The sequence below is a fragment of the Peromyscus maniculatus genome, chromosome 3 (genome assembly GCF_049852395.1).
Source record: "Peromyscus maniculatus bairdii isolate BWxNUB_F1_BW_parent chromosome 3, HU_Pman_BW_mat_3.1, whole genome shotgun sequence".
NCBI lineage: Eukaryota > Metazoa > Chordata > Mammalia > Rodentia > Cricetidae > Peromyscus > Peromyscus maniculatus.
The window spans coordinates 33536149-33549326 of NC_134854.1; the positions used below are offsets into that span (position 1 = coordinate 33536149).

General features: G+C 38.2%; 1 protein-coding gene across 7 annotated transcripts in view; it reads left to right on the forward strand.

Annotated features, from left to right (window-relative positions):
• The window catches only part of Cacna2d1 (calcium voltage-gated channel auxiliary subunit alpha2delta 1), a 432008-nt gene that overhangs the window by 204820 nt on the left and 214010 nt on the right, over positions 1-13178 (forward strand). Inside the window, exon 1 of one of the 7 annotated variants that reach the window (XM_076566320.1) lies at positions 3639-3774. The exons of the other annotated variants lie outside the window; for them this stretch is intronic. The gene's annotated coding sequence lies outside the window, so the exon portion shown is untranslated. Of the gene's footprint in view, positions 1-3638; positions 3775-13178 lie in introns of those variants that run through there. 7 annotated transcript variants of the gene reach the window in all.

The following is a 13178-nucleotide window of genomic DNA, read 5'->3' on the forward strand; positions in this document are numbered from 1 at the left end:
AGCATGTGATCCTGCCTTGGAGACACAATTTTCTGTGGAGGTGAAAAACAGTGTCATTGAACCTCTTAGGTTGTTTATTTTTGATTATAAAATTTGTCAATGATTTCTAAAACCTAAGTCTAAATATTCTAAAAGCACCGGTTTCTAATTTTTATAAACTGTACCTTTAGATTATGAACTATATAATGGGGAATTTTTCAGTATAAGTTAAGTATAGCTGATTACCTGAAATGATAAACTCATTCTAAATCTTTTCCCTTTAAAATATGTCTGTAATGAAGTTTATATATCCTATTATTTCATATTTTTATTGCAGCCCTTAAATCATGACTTTTATTGAGTTTAAAGTTCTCATTCTACTTCTTTATATCATGGATTATTATATTTCATTTTGATAGCTCTTGCCACATCTATTTATTTGACAATGAGCCAAAGTAATAAAATATACCTTGAATATGAAAAATATTTCAAATGTTTCAAATCTTTTAAACATGATAAATATTTTGCTTAAACTATATTACATAGATACTGTTTTCTCACACCTAAAGTTTTTCTTACCATACTTGTAGCCTATTTTATTCTTCTCTTTTTGATGCTTTCTTTTATTATTATATTCTACAGACTAAATGTATAAAGCCTTCAGAATTCACCTGTGAAAACCTAATCTCCAATGTAATGGTATTAGGTGAGGATTTTGAGTAGTGATCTGTATTAATGTGATTAGTGTTATATTACTTCCTTTTCTGTTGCTATGAAGAGACACCATGATCAAGGAAAGTTATAAAAGAAAGCATTTAATTTGGGGCTCATGGTGACAGAGAGTAGTAGAGTCTGTGACCATCAAGGTGGGGAGCATGGCAGTGCCAGGCAGGCGTAGTGCTAGAACAGAGCCCGAGAGCTTACATGTAAGACAACACGTGGAGGTGTGGGGTGAGCCTCCCTGGGATGTCATGGGCTTCTTAAACCTCAAAGCCCACCCCCAGTAACAAACCTCCTCTAACAAGGCCACACCTCTTAATCCTTCCCAAACAGTCTACGGACTGCAGAGTTCGGATTCAGATACACGATCTTATTGGGGTCATTCTAATTTAAACCACCATAGTATACTTCTAGAAGATGCTCGGAGGAGCCGCCTTCCTTCTCTCTCAAGTGAGATCATAAGGAAAATAGGATTTTCTATGGGTCATCAAGCATGGCTTCCCTTGCTAGAAGACAAATCTGCCAGTTCCTTCCTCTTCAACTTCCCAGCATCTCCAGTGTTGTGAAATAAATGCCTTCCAGTTAATACTATTTTGATGTAGCATCTGTTTTAGTTTCCTTCCTTGTTGCTGTGATGAAATACCCTGACAAAAATGACTTCTGAGAGGAAGAATTTATGCTGAATCTCAGCTCTATGGGACAGTCAGTCAGCTGTAGTATGGAACTCAAGACAGCAAGAGCTTGCTTGAAGCAGCTGGTCATACAACATCTACAGTTAGGAAGCAGAGAGAAATGACTGCATTCTTCCCCCCCCCCCGCCCCCACTTTTTTTTACAGTCCAGGAAATGATCACACCCACAACTCAGATGGGTCTTCCCCCATTAATTAATGTCATCAAGGTAATACCTCATGTACATTCCAATTATCCCAGGTAACTCTTGATTATGTTAAATTGATAACTAACACTATCACAGCACCTAAATGAGCTGTGATATACTACAATTTGTAGATGTTATACTTAGACATTAGAGTATCCTATAGAGCTTCTAAAATAAAGCTCTACATGTAGAAATGACTAGATCAGTAAAGGTGTATTGATTGATTTAACTGATTGAGACAATTGTATTCTGTTTATGGATCTCTGATGGTTTCTTAGAAGTGTTGACAATTTTCATCTACATATGAATGTATTTTCGTCTTCATGATATAATAATTGAAGATATTAACAAATGATTATCATCAACAGATGAGAATGTACTGTTCTCACATCTATTGCTTATGTCAGATGAACATAGACCTGTTTATGTTTTCCATACTTATGGATAGACTAAATGCTTTGTAACGTATATCATAGTATCATTGACTTCAAATTTTAAGCCTTTAAAAATATTTGGTGGAATAATTTTTTTTCAGAGTCCTGAAACCTTTTAATCATTTAGTCCTAGAACACTGACTAGGGACACTGGATACCCAAATAGGCAGATGTTCTTCTGTACTGTGATGTACTATTTGGATATGCCTTACACACGCACCCTCTGTATACTTCACACCATCTCTAGGTTATTTGTGATTCCCAACGCAATGGCTGTGTAAGTAGTTATGCTCATTAGGAAATAATGAAAAGTAGAAATTGGATATCAGTTCAATACCATTTTTATTAAAGATATTTGCACTTTTAAGGTTGATTAAATGTCTGTAAAATCCATAGGTAGGAAATTCTAACTAGATTTTTCAATGTACTGTTTTAGAAGACGAAGCCAAAATTGAATAAAGGCTAAACAAGACACAAGTTTTTTTACTTACTATTTGATAAGTACCTAGAGGTCTTCGGTGCTGTATGTTGAACGAGCATAAATTATTTCTGTTTGTTATTCTGTGCTTCATTGGTGTTGTGAACAAGTTCTACAGTTTTTTCTTTACATGGTAGAGGCAGGTGCTGTAGAGTAGGTCACTTCTATCAAATCCCAACAGGGCTGCCACTTAGTAATTTAGGGGAGCTTGAGCTGTCTCTTGTCTGCTACTCTCTGCGTATTGTCTATTAGTGTCCTCCTAAATTTGCATGAAGATAGTGCTTCTGAAAAGCACTGGCAAAGGCTTAGCATTGGGAAGATCTCAGTCCTTGTTTTTATTATTGTGTTATTATGATATGCAACTGAGAGGTAATCTATGTGGAAGAAATTTCATAAATTATAGAGAGAAGCACATTTTAACAATAGGTAATATCAACACGTTTTCTTTAAAAAAACACAAAAGAAGGCTTTTGAATTGTGAACTTGAGAGCCAAGGGCTTAACATTTTCTCACTGCTGAGAAGTCTCACATCTAATTGTGAGCAGAAAATTATAGAATAGTCATAGAACTATTAAGAGGATTTGTAATTTGCTGGAAGCTTTCACTGAAACTACTAAAATTTAGTTGAGAACAAGAGGAATAATAATAGTATTGTTCTAGTTAAAAAAGAAGCTAAAGGGATAATAAAAATTTTCAGCATTTGAAAAAATATGTTCTCAGAGAAGAGGAAAATAAGAATGACATGTTTCAATTACTAGTGAATATGTTTCTGATACTTTAAAAAATGGTGAGATCCATATTTGACAAGTCTGATGTTGATGCACACATTGTTGTGATCTTTTGACCCAAGAGTAGACACTAGCATCCTCTGTAAGATATGATTCAATTACCCACCCAATAGATTGATGGGGGGAGGGGTGTTTCCATAGCAACATCAGTAAAACAGAAAACCTGCCTACTGTCTAAGGTCACTTTTCATTCTCTAAGACAGTCCTGCTATCAAATTGGCAGCTGGTGTGTGAACTAAGCTCTTGGGCAAATTATTTAAACGTAAAGAGAAACTGAGATCAAAAGGTAGGGATGATAAATAGTTTACAAGCCAGAGTCGCCCGAATTGGCATAAATCACCTTTGATAGAAGTCAAATGCGTGAGTGACAAGTAGAAAGGAAAGAGTGATGACAAATCCTCGTTTAAAATGTAAAATCTGGGAGCTGCTTGAAGCAAATAAGAACCACGGGAGCACTTTCCAGGACGTGGACATACCTTTCGTGGGTGACACCTTTAGTAAGTTAAATCCCTTTTGTTGTTTTATGACCATTCTTAATTAAAACTCGCTAGCGTGGCTGAGACATTGTTTTGCTCAACTCTCATTTATCCCCTTGAGATCTCTGGAGTGGCTTCTCCTGGCTCCACTGTACCGGCGAAGATGCCCAGGCCTGTGTCCTCCGTATGCTGAACTTTAGAATGGGTTTATGACTTGCTGCGCCCTTCACTGACCAAGCTCGCCACAAAACTGTAACTAAAAATGAGAAACAATTTGAGAATTGTATTCAGTGTAGCTGAAGGAACACTTTCTGATATTTTTGCCCCTTTCTGAGTCTTTATATTCATATGCCATCATTGACCATCTCAAATATCTATTAAAAAGCAATTGAGGAACAGTGAAAGATTGTAAAGTCACTGCCATTGGAGTTCATAGCTACTAATTCAGCCTGTTTTAGAACTCTTAATTTATTGTAAGAGAAATAAGATGGCAAACACTTTATGGATCATAAGGGGTTGAAAGGAAAATTACATGAGAAAATAAATGGCCCATAATGGTCCTATCATTGTAGATATAAAGATAAATGTGATGGATTGTTTTACCCCACCTTCCTCGTTACCCACTTTTGTTCACTTATCTTCAGCTTCCCACTTACATATAGAAGTTTACACATAAACATTTGTTGAAAGAAAGAAAATCTACTTGTGATAAGGTAGTGTTCTAGATGACTATGATTGTTTTTAGAGCACAGAAACTTCAATAAAACATCTACAAATCTCTGCGTACACTTGGTTGTGACAATCCCTGTGTACACTTGGTCGTAACATGCTATGGTAATGTTCCATGTGTTTTGTCTCTACCACAAGCATTTTTTTTCTTATTGTTTTATTATTTTCTAATTAAAGGTAATTGTTTCAGAGACAAAGTCCATCGAGCTACAGTCCTACTAGAAGCCGGATTCTAACCATGATTGCATTTCTAAACTGGCATCAATGCAATCAGGGCCTTTTGCTTCATATACTCATTTGCAATGTGCTTTATTTTCAAAATATGTTTTTCAGAATAGCAGCTTTAGAACAGGTAGTTTGTTCCTGTTCTTTTATTTCCTGCAATTGTGAGAGTGTGCAGTGAAGATAATGTACATTTTCTTCTTGTAGCATACCGTGGACTCTGGTTTTACAAAGATGTCAGTCACTTTCAGTGCATGTCAGAGGTTTTATTAGATGACAGAGTGCTAGGACTCCAAGAGCTTCAGGCCTAAGAAGTCTGTGATAGGACTGGAGAATTTTCAGGTTCAAGTATTTCTCTAGTGAGGGTGCCTCACCTGGGCTGCGTGAACTTTGAGTACTGTTTAGATACATCGAGTCTCTTCAATGGGTGCATAGTACATTCATAGTGAAGAACCGCTGTCAACAATGGGGGCGCTAGTTAGTAGATCGGGAGTCTGTGTTCCTCAAGAGCAGACATGCTCAGATAGGATGTGTGAACTGTTGGCTGTCCTCGCTGCTGTAGGACCCTCACCACATCCAGCATTGGTGGTTCTAAGCCCAGTTGTACAATCATCTTTGTGGCTGTGTTAAGGATGGGGCCCTTGTTTTTCATTTCTTTCTTTCTTTTTTTTTTTTTTAATCTCATATACTTAACACCCAGCTTAACTGCTGATGGTCAGAACAAGCTCAATGGTAAAAGAACAGACCCATATAGGTAACTTAGCCTGTGTTTTCTTCATTCCAGCCCACCCACCACCCTGGGGAAAGCCCAATGCGGGAACCCATGAGCCTTATGGAATGGTCAGTCCCCCAGGCTTCCCGTATCCCTGCTGGGTGAATCCCTGTGGTCTCCAGGCATCATCCCATTGGCCTCCTAGTGACCATTAATCTCTTTGGGATCTGTAAATATGGAATTTATTCTGTTTCATACATCTGATTTCACCACCTTGTCTGACTGACACAGCAACATTGAATCCTCATCTGAATCCGTAATGTCCCTGGTCAGATCTCTGCTAGAGTAGGGACTTAGGCTTCTAGTCTCTCTCTAAAGCATCAGTTCTCAACCTGTGGGTCATGACCTCTTGGGGGTTGCATATCAGATATCCTGCATATCAGATATTTACATTATGATTTGTACCAGTAGCAAAATTAAGGATATGAAGTAGCAATTTTATGGTTGGAGATCACCCCAACATGAAGAACTCTCTATTAAAGCATCACGGCATCAGGAAAATTAAGAACCACTGCTCTGAAGAGAGATCTGAGACTAAGCTGGGGAAATTTAAATACAAATAATAAACCCCACATGATAGTAAATCACAAGATGATGTATTAAGAAACATATTGGGTTTAATAGTTTATTCTAGTTAAATGCTAATGAGGCAGCCATCCTAGATTCCTTAGGTTCAGGAGACTGAGTCAGTCACAATGGACATGGGCAGAGTAGGCAGCGTGGATTCCATCTGTATTACTTACTCCTGACTCCTGGCCCATGAAACCTTCAGGCAGCTGGCTCCTGCAAACCCTAGGAAGCCTCTATCTTTTATTCGCGACTTCATTGTGTATTTACGTATTTCTTTAGTGTTTTAATAGCTCAGGTTTGCGTTGACCTTGCTGCATATTGAAGACTAGCCTCTGCTTTCTGAGTGCTCAGGTTATAGACATGAGCCACCCTGCTTTGCTTTAAGGAAACCCTACTTTTTCAGATGGGCCTGCCTGCACACCTATATAACTTGCCCCACATAATTACCTTTATTTCTCTGTAAAACACACTAGCACATCCTCTACTATAGAAGAAGTCACTCTCTCTTCCACCATAGTTTGCTACATAAATACTTCTAAAAATACAGTCTCTCTGCCTATTCACATGATAAAAATCACATGTGGAGAAATATCTCCCAACATGGTGACTAAATTTGGAACTGATTGAGAGAGTACTAGCTAAAACAACTCTAAATCTTATAGTTGTAGTAAACATATGTTTTTAAATTAAAACTATTATTATTATTAAAACTAGTTTGAGTGTTTCTGCCAGTGTGCTGTGCTGTGTGTGTGTGTGTGTGTGTGTGCGCGCGCGCGTGCGCGCTTTCGAAGGCCAGATGAGGTCGTGGGATCCCCTGGGACAGGTGTGAGACACAATTGTGTACTGCCATGTGGGTTCTAGGCTGGCGCTTTTTCTTTCTGACTCCATGTATGATGTATTTAATAGCTTTATTTCAGTAAATATTTAAGATGGCTATTTTCTCTACAAAATGTGTGTGGCTTTTCTTAAAATATCTGAGGACTTCATAAACATCTATTTAGCCTTTACAATACAATGAAGTTTGCTCACTATTTTAATTCTTGTTTTATAGTACAAAAAATTGAGGTAGAAGGTGTTTATTTAACCTGCCATTGGTCATACACCTATTACATTGTAGAGGTATTTTCCTTGCTTTTGTAGTTACTTACAGTGCAAGTTAGTCCAACATAGGTAAAAATGTCACCAACAATCCACTTACAGCAACTGGATTTCTTTGTATGCAATCTGTTGGTAAGACACATTGAAAGGCCTTTGGAATTGACATTATAGGTTTAGTTCTTGGCTGGAGAATTGCTATTTGCTTTCTCTGGCTGCACTATCTCCTTAAATAAATAATTTGACATTATTGCTGAGCTCTGTAGAGCCCAGAGCAGTTACCAGCAGGACTAAGGACTAGACTTGCTGAGCAACTGCCCTTATGTCGATCTTTGCTGAATCCCCGTGAAACCCCACACTTTTTAAAACATTCATGTGGTATTGAGTTAACATAGCATTTGAAAGAATTAAATGATGAAGTATTTATCGGGAAATATGCTTGCCATATAGGAAGATAAGTTTTGAGGCCATAAGGTCATAGCAATGTCTGGCATTTGAAAGTGTCATGCTAGTGAATGATGGTATTTCTGTGAACCTAGTTATCAATCTTGATGAACCCTTGCAGTCATTATCTCTTCATTTTCACACACAGTGAGTGACTATGAGCTTGCTCTCTGCCATATGTGGCATAAGACATGGAAGGTGCACAGGCATGGGACAACTGACTTTTGGATGGAAGGAACTCATGGTGATTAGTGAAAAGATGTGGCATCGTGGAAGACAGGGATTTCTGTTGATTTTAGTTAAATTGTTTTCTGCTTAGTGTTTCTGAAAGTACCTTTTGGTAAATGTCTGTGATCTCTAAAACATGCAGCCCTAGAAGAGTGTTCTCAAGTCTTGATCTGAAGAAAAGATGGACCACAGTGAGCTTGATTGACAGATTTGAGCCACATGTGCATCAAAATCTTTGGATGGTAGTGAGGCTGGCATCCCTGGTTAGGGGTCCAGGGTGATTTACAAAGCTCATTGAGTGCTTCTTTGCAGGTGGCCAGGCAGATAGCTGATGTGAAAACTGCATTTGGCTTATCAATGTTTTATCTCTTTGCTTTGTACTGTGGAGCTGAAGGAAGGTGACATCGATAGTCAGTTGTGTATCTTTTGCTTTCTTGTTGCCTTTCTCACCAGATGAAACCTCCTTTACCCTAGCTTCTGTTTTCCAAGAGTCTGCCAGTTGCTCAGAGCTAATTACAACTCTGAGATTGGATTTGAAGTTTTGTGGTTAATTTCAAAAGCACTTACAAAATATGACAGATCCAGGCTGACATCTAAACAACAGTATCTAAAAGCCCCGTCCAAAGTTTTGTTTTTCACGTGGTCACAAATAGAAAAATAAGTGATGACTAGCATGATTTCAGCAAGTTTCATTCTTATGTTTTTCACATATTATGGTTTCTGAAATTGTACACCAGAAAAGAAAGATTCTGTAGCTATTGTGAAATCTTTATTTCACACAACATGGCATTTTAAGATAGGAAATTATTAAATGAGTTCTTATGCATCCTGACATTTCACCTGTACAGATGCATTTGTGGTTTGGCTTAAACCAGTTAATATTAACAATTTATTATATTGATAATTGTCTCTGTACTCCCTTTAAGTAATTATAGATGTACAAACATATTGAGTTGACACAGACAGCTAAACTGTACATGTTTTTATCTCTATTTAGTCCATCTTTTACAAATTTTAAAGAAAGCTATCTAATGAGTTGTATCAACTGTTCTTTCTCTTGAACACTTGAGCAGATAGACTCAGAATTTCTCAATATTTTCCTAAATTTACTTTGGATTACATTAGCATGCTTTTTATGTCTTTGAATTTCCCTGATTTTTTTCAAAATGGGAAATTGAAAATATGGATTATATTCTTATGTTTTCTGCCATTAAACAAAAGTAGAATGCCTGAAAAAGTTTATTTTAATCAAATGAATATAAAACATAGAAATGTGCCTTAGTGCTAGTTGTAAGGTTTGGATTGAGTAAGTACAGCTGGATAGAGCCAAGGATGATGTCTTTGAACAAATCGCCTTGGTAAGTAGCAGTTTGAGATCATTCAGCTTGCACAGAGCCTGTGCACAAAGAAAGATGGTTTCTTAATGGATTGCATCTTCTGAGTTTACAAATGAGATTTGTTCTGCGCTCTGATGGTGAAGCTGTAATGGATGCTTAGGTCTTGGTGCTGAGCTTTGTCAGAGCTGGCTGCAGCTTGGCTTTCTGAAGAGGTATTGGCAACCCAGGCAACTGCAGCAAAGCAGATCTATACATATGGCCTTAGTGATTTCCTTTGGTTCTTCTAAACCACCACTTGGAAGGATGATGGGTTCCTCCTGGGAGAAATCATTTCCATGGGAAATTTGTGTGATTCCTCTTTGGCATTCAACAGTGTGCAGCCTACCAGGGAGAAAACAGTTAGCAATATCAATTATCAGATAAGACTGATATCTTTTCAAAACATAGATTCCAAACAATGGGAACAACAGATGCAGATCACTGCATTATGGTGGTTCAGTCATTGCCCAGCTCAGAGGAGGTAATCAAGGTGAACTTCAGGTGATTTGGAGTATGTTATCTCTCTCATAAAGTACTAGAGCCCAAAGAGAAACAGGAACAATGAACTCTGGAGAGTAATTTTAGAATATTGGTATCTATATGTTTGAATATTTTCAGTCTGACCCACAGCCAAAGATATGTAACCAAATAAAATACCAGTTGCCACAGCTTGCTGTGTTTAGCACACTTACCTGTCAAAACCCTTCCTTAATTTCCTCTGAGGAATTTACATTTGTGATGTTTAAGTTTCTCTTTTGTTTGCACAGTACCTTCCTATACTAAAAACAATAGAATGTAGGGGTAAAAGGTCTATGTGGGTTCTGGTTTATCTACAGGTTTACATAATGAAGAAAGAATAAAATGAAGTCAAAACCACAATGATCCCCTCAGCATTAAGCTACTTCTTAATGAGTATATTTGGACGCACTATATCGACCCCGTTGCTCATAGCAAAGGTTGAGTCTCCAGCAAGGCTCAGCTATCCATCCTGACATCGGAAAGAGAGCAGTAATAGGGAAAAGCAGAGAGAGGAGTTTTATTTACTGTTCCTACAAAGTGTCTGTAGGGTACTGACATGGTCTGCAGGATTGAGAGAAGAATCAAGTAAGAGAGCAAGAGCTACCCACAGTTAAGGAGTCCTGACCAAGTGTGGTCTGGTTATTGTCATCTCAGTTCTGGTTCGGCAGGGTGCTCCTATGAAGCCCTTATCCCTGTCACCGTCAGGCCAGACTCCCTTCTACAAGATGATCACTTCTGCTCTTAGCGAAGCCGGGTCTTCCATCTAGTCAGGCCCTGAGCAGGCCTATGAGCAGCCCACTCTGTCTACCCCCACCCTGCTGCCTGAGCCTACTGTGGTAACTTTGCATGGCTCACAAATTAGCCAAACCCCATATCCCTACCCTGTCATATAGCCTAAGTTAATATGCTTCGCTCCCTCACCCCCGGATGGAACACAGGTCATATGTTGACTAAGCCTGCTTCCTAACACTGTAAGACCTCCCCTTGCTAAAAAAAAAACCTTAAAAAGTATAGCTTTGCTCTCACCCCATAGAGGTGGGACTGTTCCAGACCCTACAGTGTCATAAAAACCTTTTGTCTGAGTGGAACGCCATTCTTCTTACATCAGTCAACACCCCAAGTCCAACACTGCTCCAGGGGAAGGCCTGACAGGTTTTGTTCTTCTTGGAGTCCAAGGTGGCTGCCAGGGTAGGGCAATGCCATATCTGTGTGCAGGCAGATGTCAGGCTTCCATTGTCTTTTCATGACGCAAATAAGGAATCGGTGCATTTTACCTCAAATAGCTTCTAAAATTCCGTTTCAACATTTTTCTATAGATGTGAGCTTTTCTGCAGGAAGAAATAGGGAATTTAGGTACCGCTGAGGACTTTTCATTCATTTTATTCATATTTATATGTTTAATTGGCCTTCAGTGATTATAATTCTAGCATAATCAATTTTATGGAATTGTGTTGATGAGGTTGGAAACAAAACTCTATTTACTTCTATACACATGTGTGCACATGTGTGCGCACACACATATATACATACACATAAATAGAAATATACATAAAATACGTACATATCTCAGATGCTGAGGACAGTTAAAATCATCACTAAATTCCACAGCAGTCAGAAGCCACACCCCTCCACCTTCCTCAGAAGCAAATGAAATGCCTGTATACTTTTCTTCACATTGTGGAAACATTCATTCCCCTTAATTTGCTATTTTCAAAAGGTATTGTTAGGTCATTCAAATGTGTGTCCTGATCCTCTAAGAACCTTTTAATGAAAATTAGTAAAACTCATTAGAATGATAATTAGATTGTCAATACGGGTACAGTACAGCAATTACCATTCCTTATTGGGTATTAACTGTTTGAACATTAATCACAATTACCTAAAATGCATATTTTGCTTGAATTAGTCTGCTGTTTATATCTGTTGCCCTTTATTAGAGGGAAAATCCTGATCTATATTGTCCAAAGACATGGTTTTAGAATTTGTTTGAATGGACTCTAAATCAGTACTTCCTATTTAAATCTGAATGTCAGTGGCCTTGGAGTCTTAACTGAAGAGCCTTGTGGTGCCTCATATTTTGCTTTCAAAGCTCTTTTAAAAATCCATATGATTGTCTGATTGTTCTCAAAAGTTAAGAATATAAAAGTGAGCCTAAAATTAACTTCTAGCCTAGGAAGCAGAATACTTAGAAAGTATTCTGTTTAGAAAACACTATGTTTGTAAGAGAAGATGTATTTGAATATCAAGGATTAAAATGATAGGACTGACCCTTTTCAATACACCTCTGCCTTTCATCTGACTTTCCTGGCACATGGCAGAGTTCAATGCCAATGGAAAAGATGCAGATAGGACACAGTGCGAAGGCTGAGGCTGAATAGGCCTCCAAGGGAGCTGGCCTTTCTCTCATCTGATAAGCTGTTTCCTGTCTGTTTGGTTTGATTTTGTCCTTGTCCCTGCAGACCATGGCATATCAAAAGCTTCTTTGCTGATTGTAATAATCTGTCTGCTGCGTTTGAGAGGATGACTTTGTAAAGACAGCTCCTAAACTTATTCTGAGATTGTGCATTGCTATTTTGATTTTCATTTAACCCGAAATCATACAGTTCTGTCATTGTTTTAGTATTGATCCTACGATGTCTTCATATACACGTGAATGTCTAATGATGACTTTTGAAACTAAAAACTGGCATTGTACAGAAGCTTGAGCTCACTTCAGAGACTAAAGGCTCGGTGGCCAGGCTGCTGGGTTAAAACCATAAAAATCATCTTTAAAGTGTTATTATTATTATTATTATTTTAAAGGTGCAACCCAAAAGACATAGGGGTATGTGAATTTTATATACATATGTCACCATATATATATATGTGTGTGATTTTCACATATACATTTAAAATAAAGCCATTTAAGTGACCCTCTCTGCTTTGTCATAAACAGAATTGAGCTTCACATTTCTTCACAGGTATTGGAATTGGAATTTTTAGAGGCAAACAACAGACTCAGGCAGCCCCAACAGAGGAGACTCAGCAGCCCATCTCCAGCATGCCAATTAAAGAGCTGATGATGACTGATGGTGAAAGGAGATAGGAAGATTTATTTATTCAGTGTACCCCATCGGGAAGAAAGTAGATAGAGGGGTCCAGTGATCCCATATTCATTTTCCTGGTACTGACATGCACTTTTGGTTTAAGTAAAGAAAGACTTGGGGCAAGGGACAAAGAAGCCTGTGGAGCTATATGTCCTGGTGAAACAGACATCTAGTTTTCCATTGCCTGCCTCACTTCTGCCTCTGCAAGGCCATCCTGAGGAATGACCTGGTTTGAAACTGACTCTTAGGAAAATGTTATTGCTGCTCTAGCAAGTGGCCTGGACTTCCCATTCTGAATAATTACCCCCATTTGGATGAAGTCTTTTCTGCATGCTCATTGTTTGGACATTGTTAGAACCCATGTCACAAAAATGTTTATCAGTC